This window comes from Boleophthalmus pectinirostris, unplaced genomic scaffold, assembly GCF_026225935.1.
Source record: "Boleophthalmus pectinirostris isolate CB_2022bp ecotype Guang Dong unplaced genomic scaffold, ASM2622593v1 HiC_scaffold_6, whole genome shotgun sequence".
Lineage (NCBI taxonomy): Eukaryota > Metazoa > Chordata > Actinopteri > Gobiiformes > Gobiidae > Boleophthalmus > Boleophthalmus pectinirostris.
The window spans coordinates 20,613,549-20,630,120 of NW_026571447.1; the positions used below are offsets into that span (position 1 = coordinate 20,613,549).

General features: G+C 39.0%; 1 protein-coding gene across 4 annotated transcripts in view; it reads left to right on the forward strand.

Annotated features, from left to right (window-relative positions):
• The first annotated feature begins 7,967 nt into the window (after positions 1–7,967).
• The window catches only part of LOC110171583 (zinc finger protein 516), a 36,866-nt gene continuing 28,261 nt past the window's right edge, over positions 7,968–16,572 (forward strand). For 2 of the 4 annotated variants that reach the window (XM_020937316.2, XM_020937315.2), the window contains exon 1: positions 7,968–8,117. The gene's annotated coding sequence lies outside the window, so the exon portion shown is untranslated. Of the gene's footprint in view, positions 8,118–9,071; positions 9,210–9,713; positions 9,935–16,572 lie in introns of those variants that run through there. The other 2 variants (XM_055163452.1, XM_055163451.1) reach the window with 2 other exon arrangements.

Genomic DNA, 16,572 nt, shown 5'->3' on the forward strand with positions numbered 1-16,572 from the left:
AAACTAACAAACAGACACTGCATATATGTGTATTATTATATGTTGCTTATTGTGGTATAAACTAAACTAACTATTATTGTGCTGTCAGCTGTTTTGACAACAGCTTCCGTGTGCAGGACTATTGTTACTACAAAGGCTGTCTGTGTGTGTGGGGTGCTTTGAGCTCGGTTTTACAAACAGGACTGGGGGGTTGGTAAGGTAGGGAAATGAAATGACTAAAAGTTAGATGGTACACTTGGTACTGAGATTCAAGCAGGTTTCTAGGTTTTCTTCTTATCTTCTACTGTTTTCCATGGCTCCATTTGGACTAATTGCATTGTCAGTTTGAGCACTCAGGGCAAGTCAAACAACAGCTGTCTATGGCATAAGCAGGAAAGTCAACACACCAAGCAGCGTGCACAGCTACACAAAGAACACACACCTTGGCCTTAGATGTAACCGAAGGGGAAGAAGCACATTACAAATACTCAGATTTCAGTCACTGAGTAGTGTTTGTAATTAATATGTGCTGGAAAATAACCATACACTGCCATACTTATATTTTCAAGATTTGTTAACCAATTTCTCACCATTTAATATTTTTGCCTTCTTATCAGATACAATAAGATTTAATTTTATTGATCTCACAGTGGAGAAGTTCACATATAGTACCAGCTTTTAATCATAGCACTGATAGTAATAAAAGTAGGGCTGTGCAATTAATCACATTTCAGTAAATTCAGTTGTGAAGAGAAAAACAAAATCTGATTTGGAATAAAATACTTTTTCTCTTTTGGATATATTCAGTGAGATCAAGCAAAGTGAAAAACAATTCAATAAACTTATTATAGTCAATGAACCTTTCTCATATGAATGCTACATGTCAATGATAACGATCTCTGGCAAAAACAGTGCCACTCTTTACTGGCCATGTTTGTATAGTTGTACATTGTTCCATTTATCACACAGAAGGATGATGAATGTGTGGAAAAACATGGTAACCCAGCTGCTGGGCTCTCAAGCTGAAAATCTGACTGTGGAGAAGGTGAATTCACCAATTAGCATGACTTTAACCACAATGAGTTAGTCTCATGCAGCATCCTGTACTGACAAGCTCATATTCACACATCTAAACATGTGCTAGATCTTCTCTTGTGTTCCCCTTGGAGAATTTTTAGCATTTAGCATACATACATATAAATATACAGGTTGTTTGTTTCCACATATAGCATTACGTCCTGTTTTTTAATAAAAATAAAAGAAATAAAATACAAAAATATAAAAGGAATATTACAATTACACTTTTTGTATTAAATTAAAATTGTCCTTCTGCATTTTTATCTCTACTATTATTAAATATTATTCTAACTACTGCTTTACCTTTTAATGTGCTATGATAAATAATGAAAACATCAAAACAAAATACTTGTTACACTAGTTGACATCTGAGAATTTCCACTATTTTTTATTATTTAAAGGCAGCTTTTCATTCACAAAAGTACAATCTAACACATATGGAGTACATATTGTCTTTTGACATTTGGGTAAATCTTTCTAACAACTACACCTTAATTTATAATGAACAAATAGTTTCTATTTACATTCAGGCTTAGTAGCTTAGTGCTTAATTAATACCCAAACCTTAACTACTAAATCCTAACCCTTTAATTAAGTAGCTACTAAGCCTGTTCTTCTTAATAACAATTTTTTTTTCCATTGTGAATTACGTCTTTGTTGGTGCTTCATTAAAGCAATAAAGTTAGTTATTTTAAAGTGCTATAGATATTTGTGTGTAGTTTTCAAGATTTTCCACTTTTTTTCCTTTTTTCTGTACTGCTCTACTAGAAAATACCAAATGAAGCATTGAAACATTTTGCACCTTGTTATTGGATCACCCTGCTACTTTCAACACTAGTGCATTTACAGCTGCTTGGAGGGCCTGGCTAAATTGGAGTTATAGAACCTCATGCCAGACAATAATGCGAGTTAAGTCCTTTAGGGCAAGAAGCTGCAGAGATAGCCAAACAAAAGATAATCAATATCATATGGTGTGTCGCCTGGAGTCTAGACCAGCCTCCACGGCATACCCATCACATGCCTCTGAGCGCTTGTCTACCACCGGAGTCAATGTCAGACACAATGTCAAACAGACAGCACCACCAGAGCAACGTGTTAATTACAACATCATCACAGGAATGATGGCAGCACTAATATGACAGCTCTCAACACATGGGGCTGTGGGGAATAACTTTTCACACACACTGATGTATGGACTCTTCAGAGCATAAATGTCATAAGGTTGGACATGTACCATTATGTCTATATAACAAACTCACCTTTAAGTAGGAATACTCTGAGCATTTTTATTCCTTTTACCTTTTCTTTTGCAAGGTCACTGCTAAATCATCCACCTGCATATTGATTTGTCTGTGTGGCCTCTTAGTCGTTATCCTTGCTTGGGACATTGGCTTGTGACCTCCTTTGCTGCATTACTTAGCTACATTGACCCTAATTTAGCATTTTAGTAGCCAATTTAATAATAGAACAAAGTAACAATGTCAATTTCTAATCATTATCTTTAGCTGAAATATATGGTTTGTAGAGATTTTTAAATAATTTTCTTATGTAAAACAGATGTTTATGTAAATCTAATTCTGCTTATTAAAGTTTTTCTATTGTAGAATTATGTGCAGTTAACATATTTTAACCACAACATCACAATTGATCTTTTATTTCTGCTGATTCTAACCTTCAAACAATACATTACTGCTACATTTACACTTGATTTCAAAGCCCAAAGTAAAACACAGCCCCTGAAAAAAGCAGCGTGAATCCATCCATGCAACACAGTATAATATTGTATGAGCAACGTAAACAAGCTTTAGGCACCTTTTCCTGGCCCTTACCACACACACACTCCCACCCTCTCCCTCCCATCTCCTTTGAACCTGCGGACAGACAGAGGCGCTCTGTGTGTGCCGAATTAAAGGGCTACGACAGGACTTCCCTTCCTCTGTGTGGAGCCCAATGTAACAGGGTCTCTGTCACCAGTAAAACAAACTGCATGTGTGCGTGGCAAGGCACAACCTCTGCTGCCTGCTCCACTTCCTCTTTGCCTTGTTGGGCAGACATAGGATCTTGAAAGTAGTATGCTTATAGATTAAAGTATATAAAACAGGTTACACAACTCATTTCACTAAAACGTAGTTAACAAAATTATATTAAAGATTTGAGTTGTGTGTAGTTTATACTAGTTTGAGAGTTTTGGTCAAATTTAAGTTTTACTTCCTGGTTGGACATGTGCAGCAGTTATGACATACGTAAAGGAAATTCCAAAACTGTTATCTAAAACCCACCTAGGGTTAAAGTTCATCCAATTTACGTAATAGTTATTATTTGAACTGATTAAATGTGAGACTTCCCCTTAATTTTATTAAATGAATGTTAAAACTGTCAAAAAATGTAAAATATCCCTGGACTTTGAATGAAATTTGTGTAATGTTGACATAGATAAAGAGATTCCTTTTTTAGAACTCAGCACCACTACTTCCTGTATTTTTTTTTTTTTTTTTACCTTTATTTCTTCACACTTGACTAGTGCAAAGCTATGATAAATCTCTGCTACAGCAAACAATGTAATGAGCAGAAAAATCCTGTCATATGCACTTTAATGACAAGACAAAGTGACGTAACATTTGATGAAATCCCTGCTGTGGTTGTCCCAGTGTGCTTTTGTTTCTTTTAAAAACACCTTGTCTGGAAACATGCATGGCTGAATGAGCTAAGGGAGTGCATGTGGGTGTAATGCACTCAATACTGGAACAAGGAAGGAGGAGGCAGGTACATTACTTTTGCTGTAGGGAATATATGCCTTTGTGCTTCTTTTGGGAAACACTATCCGCTTTCATGTGCTTTCCTTGGCCATTTTTATACGATTTTTATAAGGTTACATCTTTCATTGTACTTGCGTGTGGCTGGCTACACTCTCCTGATTCTATGTTTTTTTTTCTGTGCTGAAAGGCAAGCAGACAGTAAGGGAGGGTGAAGGAAGGAGGAAGAGGAGGAGGACTGAAGACAATGTCAGCTCTGCAGTATGATCCTGTATCCATCAGGGTGCCTCCCGTAGTCACCGCTGCTTAAAATGCACTGCCACTGCACGCACACTTACACACACACACACACACACACACACACAAATACATAGCATATGTGTATTGCAGTACTCTGACAGGAAATGACCACAATCACTGTCACACGCAGTACACAGTTTTTCAAAGCAGATGGGATTAGGATGTTATTATTGCACGATTACGCCATATAACTATATTAGCGACAGAACACAACCTGGGACGTCTCAATCAGTCACCTTCCTTTGTACTGTATAGGACATTTCAGCAACCCCTCCCTTTGCTTCACTGTACCCACACCCTGGACTAACAACTGCAGCCACTTAATGCTGCTGTGAATTATAAGCAACATTTTTGTCATTCTTGTCACATTTTTTTCTCTTAACATGTCTCTTTTGATCCTTTTAAGGTAGATGCTGTGTTTTTGCTTTAGAATACCACCATAAACAATTTCAAGTTGGATCAGCTGTCTTCCGACATCTAAAGAAATCTGATAAGGAGAGAAACTGTTGCCAAAAAAGAGAGGTATAAAACATTTAGAGAGATGTTAAATTCAGCAATGACGTGAGCGTATTTTTGCAGGTAGAGAATGAATTTCAAATGATCAAACGAATTCCAAAAGCAGTTTGAGATCAAGTCAAGTCAACAAGACAGAGTGGAGGAGAATGTGGCTTGTATAATTTACAGCAAAACTGAAAACCTTTACTACAGCTGCAATACATTGCTTTAATGGCACACAGGAGACAATGAAGGAAGTGACAAAATGGAGTTATCAGCAGTGGAATATTTGGATTCCATTTGAAGAGGAACAAAATAAAACAGTGTCTCATTCAGACAAGGTAATTTGATATCTAATAAATATTTCACATGGCAAAGATCTGGGTTCCCTTGTGCTGTTCTGATACTGTGCCGTAATGCACATTGGGTAGTTTGGTAACAAAGCACATCAGCAGCACCAGCCTTAACCCCCACCCCCTCCCACCCATTCACCCGCCCATCTCTCCTCCACCAATGTTCCCTGAGGTAGGCTTCTCCTTACACTTCTCTGCCAGCTGACAATTAGCATGTGGTTGCTAATGCACTACAAGCTAATTGAGCACAAGGGGGCTGAGGGTGTCAGTCACCGGAGAAAACTTGTGAAGGTGGTGTATCCAGGTAGCAAGCGACTTCTATACACTGCATATGCTTCTGATAATGCTGTCATAAGATTTAGTGGCATGCAACGTTTGGATGGTTGGGAAATGGTGGCTGCATGAGAGACAGTAATGGAAGACAGTCAATATGAAAGTATACTGAATAAGGAAATATTTCTATGCTTTAGTTTGACATTTAAGGCTGTTTTGTCATATGTGGAACTGCAAAAGGTTATTATAGAATAGGCATCTATGATATGTTTATTGATTGATTGATTGATTGATTGATTTGTTTTTATTTCTAGTTTGTGCCAAGAAAGAAACAATAATCATATATACTACATACACATTGTAAACAACAGAAAAGCATATTTCTCGAAAAGGAGTGGGAAGAAGAAAAAATTATATGAACCCACCCCTATTCATGACATAGTTTCAAAAATTTTGATTTGTAAACCTTTGCATAGATCTTTCATTTTATACAAATTCACTTGAACAGTATTTGAACACACAGATATAATCAAGTATCTGTGATACAATGGCAACAATGTTTTGGCTAACAGCTTAAGGTGTTTTGCTAAATAATGAACCTCTGAGTAATCCGGAGGTGTGTGTCTCTGCCATGCATGCACAAATGCTTATTCCTGCAGTGTGCAGAATGCATACATTGTCCTCTGCATCACTGTTAAGGATATGAAACATTTAAAGAATAATCTGAGTTTTTAAAAGTGATCACGCTCACGTGTCATTTTAGAAGAGTGACTGTTAGATAGGAGGGGGGCATTCAAACCAATGACATAGGAGCTTTTCTGTATGTGAGGCTCCACTGAGGCAAAGACTGAGGCAGAGGGCACCTTGGTGTGTGTTTGTCCTGACATTCCCTCTGACATGTGAATGAAGCGCAGAGAGGAAGCAGGGCGTTTTAAGGCTGCTCTTTTAAAACAGGAAGTATCATAACAGTGACTCACATGCACTGCAGTCCAGCTGAGCGGGCGTGTATATGTGTATTATATGAAAGTCAGTTTGACTGAAACACAGAGGAATTGTAAAAAAAACTAGGATAAGTGAAGAACCAAAACATAAGTGTATGTGTAGTATTGGAAATAGGCTGTGTAAACATGGAAGTCTGTGTGCATACATTAGTTTGGGTGTGAGTAGATCACATTTCAAGAATGCTGCACTGCATTTAGTCATGTATCTTGCACTAGAGGGCTTTTGGTGTGTCTTTGTATGTTTTAAGTCTTTATTATCAGGCCAGTACAGCAGTTCAGATTTCATCAAGGGCATTTAGATGAAAGAGTGTTTGTGTTCATGCATACCAGTGTGATTTTCATAAAACTTAAATATTAATGTGCTTGGGTGTGTGTCCAGATCTGAATTCTTCGGTGTGACGGCCAGAGCTGCTGCCGTTACAATTGGAGGCTTCGCTGGTGATAAGATGTCTGTATGTCGTAAGTCAGTTGTGCATCAGCAGTCCCCATCATGGCTCCCTTTCAGAGCAGGCATGCTGAGCAAACAAGGCTGACCTCTGCTCAACACCCACAGCAGCGCCATGGAGTGACACTTATTACTGATGACTCCAACACACAACAATAAGAGGTAGTACATTAAAACAACTGCAGTATACTGTAGATGCATGGCTACCGTATATAAGCCCTAATGGATTGAGCACCTGGAAGAAAATCAATGCTGTGTCATAGGGCAGGCACGTACAACAAATATGCATTGTTAGAGGAGGCTATACGTGTGATTTGTCCACTTTTCTTATGAGTGATCACACTCGTTTAAAAAAAATTCAAGACTTTCCTGTTGCACAAGTCTTCTAATCTCAGACGTTTTTATCTGGCAAAGGCCTGGTATTTGTTAAGCTAACCTGGAGCTTTGTTTGATTAATGAATAAAGGCAACTTGTTTCTTTACACTGTGTTTATAATCCAACATATTACTAGTGTTTTTATTATAAAATAGCAAATATCAAAAATATGATAAAAGTTTTCAATTGCTGGACAGTGGCTGTAATTACATAGTTGCCATGTTAGTCATCTCAAACAAGACAAGCCAATAGTAAAACAAGCTGGGAAACCAGCCCAAGTAATTACCTACTTATGCACGCCTAAAACATCATTGTTTAAGTTGTCATTTAATACCATATAACCGTTTTCAAATGCACTCAAGTATGTTTTTAGGAACAGATAGCATATACAAGTTACACCAGTCAAAAAAATAAAAAATTAAATAAACAACTAAACCATTTTAAGCGCATGCGTTTGAAAAATGTGATTAACGTCAACATTTATAGTAACATTTTATCTTCTTATGTGGGTGCGAATAGGTGAAGCAAGTTGTAATAGCGTAATAGTATTGTAATGAAAGGGGCACAATAACACGATGCGATTCTGTACTTAAATAGATCTTGTCGTTTCGTACATATGAAATGCCTGTCTGAATTTGCGTTTTATTTAGTTACATTGTTTTCTTTTGGCACTTATCCGATCTTTAACAGAATCAACAACTTTTCGCTGATGAGACAATAGCAGATAGTTCCATTTAATGCAGAAGAAGCCACGTGTATTCTAAAAAGGGGTTTCAGGAAGCACAAAAGGTTGAATCTATATCAGGCAAAATCTATTTTTTAAGACGGTCCGCCGCGCGTAAATGCGCAACAACATTTATCATTACGTGACGTGCCGAAGTAAAGTTAATCTCTTGTGTTTCACTTTACGCATAGGTTGGAGCCTGTTGGGCACCCCCCAAATGACCAAATGGACTCGCCCTACTCAATCATGCACTTCAGCATACACTGCAAAGAGCATGCTTTCACCTTTAGGATTGTCTGCGCTTCTTGAAGTCACCCTGGATTATTCTTTCCGACGAGGCAGGTACGCACATCGCCGAATCCGTATCGTTAGGATACTGTACTCTTGCGGCATATACTGAACCATCACTTATGTTTTACAATGGGCTGTTGGTGGAAAGCTATTGCCTGATGTTGATTTATAAATAGGTTACATGGAGAGACAGGCTTGTGGTGCTTGATAGAGAAAATAATCTTGTGTGACCTCTTGACAACTGATGACAACAAATAACAAATCATGCATAGGAACATTATCTGCGTAAATCTTAACACCAACTACTCTGGGAGCGGAAGAAAAGGTTTGCCACTTGAGAATTTTTTTAATTACCAGAAAGTGATTTGGTGCATTAAAAGCAAATGAGTCTAAATGACATTTTGGATAGGATGTGGATTCAACACCTCTATCGGACCTAACTTTTCTGTGCCGTGCAGTAGATTGATCTATGTGTGATAGTTGCTTTTGGGCACAGAGAATTGCAGAGTCTATTGTTAAAGCATCTCAAAGAAGGAGGAAGAACTCCGTTAAAACTATTCAAACGGACAGACAGGCTTACTGGGTGGAGGTGGACAGGAGGGGTGGTCGGTTGTGGTGGTGGTGCTGGGGGCGCATATCCATATTAGGAACTCGTGTCCTACATAATAGTCAGGGCACAATTGCCAGTGAGCAAGGCACAGGTGCCTATACAGCCGCAAGTCCCACAAAGAAAGGTGACTGTTTCTTGTCAAGATTTAGGATGTGAAGGATGTGAAACTCGCTTGGAGGTATTATGGTGTGAACTGAGTCGTCGCATTTCTGCCGACCCCTGCGCTCTCAACTAATCTGCATGCGATGTGCGCGCGCGTGTGTTTGGGGGTGCCTAAACATGTGGCAGGGGAGGAGTAGAGGGAGGAGGGAGCGATCGGGTCTGTCTTTTTTCAACTTTTTTCTCATCGATGATGTACCTACACTAAAGGATGTGAGCCTGCTGTTATGTTAAAAGGACACAATAGGACCACAGAGCCTTGGCTGTAAGGGGCTCTGCTTCCTCTTTTAGATCTTTTATCTGATAGACGCACCACGGGCAGGTGACAATAAACCGCAACATGAGTCAAAGTAACGTCTCCTCTACGCATCAAGGTGATTGCGCATATATGTAGTAATCAGAGTTGTATTAGTAAGCGAGTAAATACTCAGTGTCGCTTTTCCTTGGAAGCTAAGACAGATGCAGTTGAACCATTCAGGAATCTTTCTTGAAGACCCAAAACGTTTAAGACTGGACTTGGTTGGCAAATGATGCACAGTGGGACAAACTTTTCTGGTTGTCTTATTTGGTCTTGTTGTCCTTACTCTTTCACGAGAGAGCTTTCCATTCTGGCTGCGTTCACTTCCTTCCGCAAAATCAGAATTTCTTTAGCATGTAATGCAATATAAGAATGACAATGCTATATTTGACATTGCAAACCAAATCTAATTTTGACTTGATAAATCCGTCAAATTAAGGATCTGCGTTAAACCCTTCACTAATGTAACCATGTATATTTGACCCTCCTGTTCCCTTACTGTTACAATTTCCTACTGTGAGGCAAAGCCACTCAAGTGAAACAGCAGAGACGCTAGAGAGACAGAAAGGGAACCTGTAGTGTTCTGTAGTACGCAAGGAGGCAGGAATTCGTCATAGATCATAATTTACGCGATGTTTTTGCAAAGTGAAAGTGAACGAGCTCGCTATTGTCAGTTTTAGCACTGGCACAGACGCGGTGTCCCGTTCTTATCTCAACTGAATCTAGTCAGCTCCTGAAGACTGTTCTTAACTGTTTTTTTTTTCTTGAGTATTGTTTGAACTCACAACGGCGTTATAAATGGTAAGGAAGTGCTGTGTACAATTGTTATTTATTATAAAGGGTGTGTGCGCGCTCTGGACTGCTCAATCTTCTTCGGTATAGCCTAAAACTAATTCGTTTAAGTGTGTGGGTGAGCGCTGGCTGCTAAGTACATGTGCTACAATGGAGATAAGGGTCATTTTGAGGAATGTTTAAATGATAACAGAATGGGACCTTGCAAAGAGGAGCCATGACTTTATTGTTGTGCATGTAGACAAATCTGCAGTCTCGAACAGTTAGAAGGCACAGGATAGTTCTACTCATATGGTGAATGCCTCTGAGACATATTGTGCATTAATTATAGAGGAAATAGCTGTAAAATATGCATCAACAGACAGTCTTAGATGTAATGAGCTGTGTCCTCCAGGCCAAAATACAATGTTAAGTAATGAAACCATGTATTAAGGAGATATTAGCATGCATATTGGAACATTGAAGGATTGTCATTATAAGTGTCACTTGGGAGCACTTATCAGACGACAGTTATGTAAAGCAGAGGGAGAGACAATGTACTCCTCTCACTTTTACTTGGACTAAACAATTGAATCTTCCATGTTTATATTTTCACCAGCTGGCTTCAAAGTGATGCCCTAACTTTGTAAACTCACTCTATTAACTGTGCAGTAATTACCTAATACTGTTCATTCATCATTATGCATGGGAATCTAAAGTGAGCACTCTTGCACTTGATTTCCTCTCCATCCCCTTTAATATTGACTTTCTGCTGTGCACAGTTTTTCTTTGTAGTTGTTGGAAAAACACACTGTGGGTTTATGCGGACACTCACGCACGCACGCACACACGCACACGCACGCACACACACACACACACACACACACACACACACACACACACACACACACACACACACACACAGAGGCACAAGACGTAAAGAGAGAAAGAGGTGGAGAGAGTGAGAGGAAGAGACTGTACTAGGCTGTTGTTTCAGACAGGATTACAATGTCTCCTCTTGTCAAATTTCAGATGTTATGTTTGTAGTTAATTTACCATATTGAAAACAGGTCATTGAAACTTCAGCAAAGTAACAGAGGAAAGCAATATTTTTTCAACACATTTACACAAAGCATTGTAAATAAACATTGTAATGCGTATTCTTTTGCATTATATAGTGGCAGACTTGAGGTCATGCATGTTTTCTAGTTTGAGGTTGATTCAAAGACCTTGTAAACTATACTTGACATGTGTTTTTCAGCAATATTACGTCATGAGCTCTGTCATGTCTGAGGTTACTTGTTGAACACCTTCAAGTCAGCCAGGAGTCAAAGCTATGTTTAAAAGTGACTCATTGTGGCTCATCAAGGATTCAGGTCAAACATTTTTCACCAAGAATATAATTTAGTGTACCGTGGTTTAATTTTGGCCAACTGTTTATTATTTGCCCTAACTTGGATGACTACTCTTTACTTAAGTAATATCACTTATGTATGAGGTAATAATACTCCAGTCATTATTTGCCTAGACCCTCCTTTCTGCATATTCTGTCAATAGGACTTTGTCTTTTGTGCACTGCCTGTGTGCTTACTGTCGCCAGTCGCCACACTTATCATGATCAAACTTCAGCTCTTTATCTCAGCTTTTTGCAATGCCTAGCCTCTTTGTAGATTTCCAGTAGGATTAGAATTAGCAATTTAATATTTCTGTATCTTGTTCTTTTTAACATGGCGGTGTTTATCGGTATGGTAAGAAACAATGAGGACAAGGCAGGGCTTTGTGGTGGCAGAAATGCATTTTTAACCCATGCGAATGAATGGTGCCTCACATTCCACAGCAGCAGGCCTTTAGTGAATGGCAGCACTAACACGGCTGTTTTCATTACTCATTACTGCCCTGTGCCTTTTCACTATGGTCAGACTCATCTACCTCCTCCAGCTCCAGGGGGCACCACAAAGATGTGCTGATAGGCAATTGTACTACATGTCTTATTGATGACTTTGAAAACTACTGTGGTTATTTTTTTTATTCATATTAATTGGTGCACCAAATTGTTTATTCTATCTATTTAATGAGACAAACTAGGCTATATCAGGTTACACATTACTTCAGAAAGGATGTATTTTATCTCAGGTCTCAACCAAGAAGATGTTTTATTGAGTCTAGAGTGGGTTGTGGTGATCTACTAAGTCATAGATCTGTCTTAACCTGGTTTCTATATTACTTAGATTAGTGCATGTTTTAAGTACTGAAGTGGTAGACTGTTCAGAGGTGTGCACAATTATAGTATATCATTAATCTTTGTGGTGGCCGAGGCAGTGCCATCATTTCAATGTAAGGTTTTTGTCTGTAGTGACTGCATTGATTCTCTGGCGCTTGGTGGGGTTTCCATTCTGAAAGGGCAGTCTCTCAGTGTTAGCCTAGAAACACCAAGCTCCTGTATTAAATAATAAATGAGCCCTCCATGGGAAATGTATTCCTTACTGCCTCCAATAATGAGAACATGTCTATATTTGAGCATCATCTTAAGTTTATGATCATATTAGAATTTTTCCAAACTGTAGTAACAGGTGGGCAGTTAATCCCTCTATTTGGGTCACACCTGGACCCTCTTGCCTTCCCCAACCTTACAGAGATCAATAACATAAAAGCCAAGGCGGACAGGTAGACAGCAGGAGAACACCTGATCGCTTCACTTTATATAAATGAAGCATGTATAGTAATGAGAGGATTAAGATAGGAGCTGAGTTGGTAGGGGGCAGGGGAGCACAGAGCAGAGGAGGGTTTATGCATATGTCTATTATTACTGTTATCTTTACTGTGGGCTAAAAGAAGAGGAAATGTACCATAGTAAAAGTTGTAAATGTAAGCTATGCAGTTGATTAGTTTAATGTCGTTTCATTATAGTTTTAATGTTGTTTTATTTGATGCAAAAAAAAAAAAGGATCATATGGTGTCAGCTCTTAATACTGATGTGGGAGTGTTTTTATTACACGCTCCTGATTACTCAAAGCATCAGCTGCTGAATGGGTGGGTGCAAACATCAACCTCTACCTAGTAACTATATAATTAAATTAAGCCTTCTAAATGAATTTTGCCACTACTCACTTTATACTAGGAGGAATTGCTTATTTTATTATGAAACTTTGAGTTAATAAATCATCAAAGTAAAAATAAGTAAAACATATCTGTTAACAATAATAAGCCATATGACATTTGTTTTTTTAATTAACCTCCCACAAAATATTTGTATTCAGACATTTCAGTTGGCACAATTTTAGGCAATAGGCAGTATTAAATGGTTTATCACATTCTGACAAATTCATGTGCTTTGTGTGAGTCTACAGTCCTTTCACTTTAAATTAACATGGAAAGAAACACTTACGGCCAATTACTCAAGTATTAGTTTGTTTGTCTATTCAGTAATATTATTATTAGGCACATATGTTGTTACAATGGGTGTGGGTAGTAGTATCAGAAGAACCAGTTTAGATACATCCAAATACTGATACTCTCTGCTATTTTATAACCACCAAGTGTCAGATGGACTAGTTGGCCCTTTTTATTAGTGCTGCTGATGGGCCTTATAGATAGAATCCACTCCATTGGATAAAGAGGGCTCTTCTCTCACACAATCTCACTTGAGTTTTAAATGGAAAGCCTTTTACTACATTACACCACGCCTTATCTATCACTGTCAGTCATGTTGATTTTCCATCTTACACCTTATTGATGATCCAATGAAATAACAATCGCAGCACTGCAGCTGAGTGCGGCGGATTCATTAGGTTCTTATCAGGTTTAGCTGACATAGTGATCATAGTTAATAAATTTCATGCTTATGTGTGGGGGTCTATGAAAACGGGTGCTTTAGCATTGTTGCTGTGATTGCATTGGGATTAAAGAGGAGAAATAAGCTTAGCAGGGAGAACCAGCCCGGAGGAGCACGTGGCCATGATCGGGGATTGAGAGCGAGAGAAGGGGAGAGCTGTCGGGGGAAGGAGTAGCACTCTTTGTCCTGCCCAGATGTCACTGTAGTAGACTAGCAGTATTGATCCACTACACACAAGAGCCCTAATTAAATATTTGTTAGTAATAATCTCCTGTTTACTCTCTCTCTCCTTCATTTGTAAACCTGCTTTTCTTGCCTCTTGCTCCATCACTCTTTAGACAGTTTACATTACACTTGCTTTTATGAGCTACTGACTGTGTCCTTGTCTGTGTATCCTTCATAGGGCGATGGCAAGGCTCAGTTTAGGGAGGGGACATGGCACCCAAACTTAATCCAAACTCACAGCAGCCCAGAGGGCATTAAGGATGGGTGGGGGTTGGGTGAACTCTAAGCAGGGCGACTGCCTTTTTGCATTCACCATACTGTTGCAAGCTATTAGGGGAAAACTGACATCAGGTGGGGATAAGCATGTAATTATTGTTTACTCATAATCTCAGTAAGAAGAAGTCATATTTGTTTAATGAGTTGAAATGGGAAAACAGTATTTACTATTTAGGTCAGCAACAGGTTAAATATGAATTGGTTGGTTGTAATGTCTCAACTTGAAAAGTGAGCAAATGGAAAATATGCTGTTATTCTGCTGAGTGGGAAAACCCTTTCTTTACTTTTAATGTACAAGTTTGACTATTTAATAATATATTGCCACTGCCTAGCCCTTAATGATTCCTCTCAAGTTACTTAAACCACAACAAATTGTCCTTAACTTTAAGCTGAAGCAAACAGGGCTTTGGTTGTATCAGGTCTGACAGAGAGTGGATGTAGTTAGTGCAGATTGAATGCCAGTGATGTTGCATGTCTGACTAACTTAGGGAAACAAGCTGGAAATGTCCCCGGGCTACTGCAGCTAATCATTCAGCCCACAGAGGAACTGATCGTTAGCCGCTGATGTCAGCCCAACCTCGCTGCGCTGCCTTTTAGTGTGTGAGCACTCTGCTATATGAACCACTATAGGATACATGGTTTGGGTTAAAACATAGAATCAAATGTGTGCAATAAAACATGTTGATCTTGTTCCTGGCAGAATGAAAAGTTTAGTTTGGCAGACATGCTCACAGAGAAGGAAATTAAAGAAGGTAATATAACTTCCCCTTTTAGTTTGATACAGGCTGTCTGAAATGACTCAGTAGCTCAAAGACTTAAAAAAAGGGGAAACTCCAAATCTCAGCAGACAGTTTATCAATAAATTGTAGAACATCCCATTTTAGTTGAAGCAGTGAGTCAAATGAGTGTAATTCTTTTTTGATCATTTTTAGCATTGCCTTATAGATACTCTGTAGTAGTGTGGTTGTGTCTGAAGTCATAAGAGCAGAAGCAATAGACTTCATGGTGCAACTGCATGCTGTTAACTGCCTTTTAACAAAATTTGGTTTACTTGAATTCTATGCGTGAATTGTATCTTTTGATTAAATCTCGCCATGTCTAAACACTGTAGTTTTCAGATACAGATAGCTTAATATTATACAAAACTAATTGTGTAATAAAAAGATTTCATCATATAATCAGATTACCATCGTCATTGGCAAAGCCAATAAACAACAAACCTCTTTAGCGCGTTCACAGTGCGATCAAGTGTGAGGGGTCCGGCATTAGGAAGTGAAGGGGATTCGGGGTCAGGCTTGTCCATGGGGTCACTGAGGACAAAGGTAAGGAGTAGTCGCTCAGGGGTTAATGCCCCCCCCCCCCCCCCCCAAAAAAACCCCACATGTGGCTAAAGCATACACTCTGCTCCTGCATGTGAATAAACACTGCTCACCTGCTCCTTTTGTGCACTTCACTATATGTTTATTACGACATTTACTGCTTTATTTATTGTTTACATTTGGGCTGCTGTTTTGCTACTTTGCTGTGCCCCCCCAATCCCCCACCCCCCACTGCCTTCCCCTTTCTGTCTGTTGCTCAGGGCTTCAGTAGTCAACAACACAGGGGTAGAGAGACCCGGGACCCTCACCCCACCCATCACATGCTACTTCAGTCCAAATTGACGAGCAGTAATGGCAGTAGCACTACCTTGCCTCTTGATGTTGGCTAAAGAATCCCCCGGTCGGCATACAGTCGCCCCCTCCCTTCAGCCACCCGCCTGACTGCTCTGCTCTGTTCTCACATTGTATCCAGATGTGAGGAGGATAGTGGAGAGAAAGAGAAGGATAGGGGCCTGTGGTAGTGCTGCCTCGCCCTTTTGTCTGGTGGAGCATCCAAAGTCAAGCCACAAACACGTCATCACTCTTCATCATAAATAAGGCGTTTATCTTAATGTGTTCACTTAGGTATGGTTTTACTTAAGATGGCCATTCTAATGTAATGTTAAAACTATATGCAAGACTGGGTTATGTTTGTAGAGCACAACATAAAAAAGCAAACAAAATATTTATTAATATACTGTAATGACCTCAACAAGCAGCAGTGGTATTTAAATTTGTGAAATTCAGCATAAAAGGAGCAGAGCTGTTAATCCTGGCAGATTATACAAGAGCAACTCCCTAAATTACCCAATTAATAGTATTAGGAACAACCACAAAGCCTTTTCCCCTTGAAATATTGTCTCCCTGACCCACTTATTTTTTCAGTTCTTTTTTTGTGTTACTAGCATCAAGCAAATATACTATACAAATTTTGAATAATATACAAGACTTCCTCTCAAAAATGCTCTCTCTTAAAA